This window comes from Manacus vitellinus, unplaced genomic scaffold (genome assembly GCF_001715985.3).
Source record: "Manacus vitellinus isolate BGI_N305 unplaced genomic scaffold, ASM171598v3 scaffold_99_pilon, whole genome shotgun sequence".
Taxonomy (NCBI): Eukaryota; Metazoa; Chordata; class Aves; order Passeriformes; family Pipridae; genus Manacus; species Manacus vitellinus.
In genome coordinates, this window is record NW_021940916.1 from 257,818 (window position 1) to 259,550 (window position 1,733).

The window sequence follows — 1,733 nt, forward strand, 5'->3', positions numbered from 1 at the left end:
AGCGCCGCTCGCCTCGTTAATTGAACGGCGCGAAGCAAATGAGGTCAGAGCTCACTTCAGCCAGACAAGGACACGGGAACACGCGCGGCTGCCGGCGAGGCTGGGCTCTACCTGCCCGTGTTTAGCATTCCTGCCGGGATCCGCTCATTAAAAACCTAAAAGGCGGCTTAAGCATCCCATTAGAGCCTCTCCGGGCTCTGGATCCTTCCCTCGCAGACGTGTTCGCAGGGAGAGCGGGACCGGAGCGGGGCGGTGGGAGGGAGCAGGGAGGGGGTTTGCACCTGCCGAGGGGTCACATCCTGCCCCATCGCCGGCCCGGGGGGTTGGGGGGCCCTCTGGGGGTCCCTCGTGCTCCCAGAGCCAGAGGGTAGGAAGGCAGGAGAGCTGCTGGAGGCTGGGATGCTGCTGGAGCAGAGCAAACTCCGTGTCTGGGACGTGCTCCCGCTGCTGGGGATGCCCAGCAGATGGGGGGCACTCAGGCCCACCTTGAGACAACTCGATGCCCCGGCCATGAGCACCCACATTTCCAGGTGGGATCACCTTGTGCTGCTGTCTCAGGGCTTTGGCTCCAGGAACCAACCCAGAGCCCACCCAACGTCTCCCCTCTCCCGGAGGAAGCTCAGGCATCCAGCATTCCCTCTTTCCCAGCATCTCCCTGCGTCCTCCTCTGCTTCCTCCCTCTTCCCTTTCTCCCTCTCTTCCCTATTTTTTTTTTTTTCCCAGGCAAGAAATGAGTTGTCTTCCCGCAGATGTGACTAAAAGCACTCTGGAAATGTCAGCCACTGCTGGAAAGGGACCCAGATAACATTTAGCTTTAGGTAAGAGAGTAGATTTTCTCTGCACTAATTCATATTTATAAGCTCTCGTGTTCCCGGGGAGAGCGCGGCGCTGATGGCACTCGCTGATTGCCAGCGCGCGGAGCAGGGAATTGTTTTCACATCCCAGATTAAAGAGTGCTTTCTGCTCCCAGTGGCACCTGTGTATTTACACTGGTCATTCTCAATTCATTCTTATAAGATTAAGACTGGAAATGGGAAATGGTTATACAGTGCCCAGCCTGGAGGGGCCGGGGGGGCCGGGGCAGAGCCCGATCCGAGCAGGGGGAACGGGGGCTCTGCTCCCCTCCGGGGGCTCCCGGGGGGAAAACTTCATCCAGGTGGGAAAACTTCATCCAGGTGGAAACTCCTCATCCAGATCCTGTGGGATGGTCCCTCTGCATGACCCGGGTGGGGATGGGTGGGGATGGATGGGTGGGGATGAATAGGGATGGATGGGGATGAATAGAGATGGATGGGGATGGGTGGCCAGAGCAGGACAGACACAAGCACACGATAGATCAGCTAAAAGCTTTATTTCTATTAAGATTAGGTAAAAGATTTATTTCTATTAAGTTCAGGTGAAAGATTTATTTCTATTATGACTCGGCGAAAGATTTATTTCTACTATTATTATTTTTCAACACATCCCAGGGTTTGTGTCAGCTGATTAAAAGCAAACAAGTAAAGCTCTTCTCCTCCACAGCGGATCAAGGATTTGGGAACTTTTAGAGCTTTATTTAGTTTTTCTCTCTTTTATTTAATTTTTTTTTAAATCATGTTTGAGAAGTGGCTGAGCAGCTCTGGAGAGAGTCGGAGCATAAACACGGGGGGAAAGGAAAAAAAAAAAAGGGTTGTGTCAGGGATTGAGGGGCTGGAATTAGGGGGAGGAAGGGGCAAAATAAAAGGGGGAGGAGG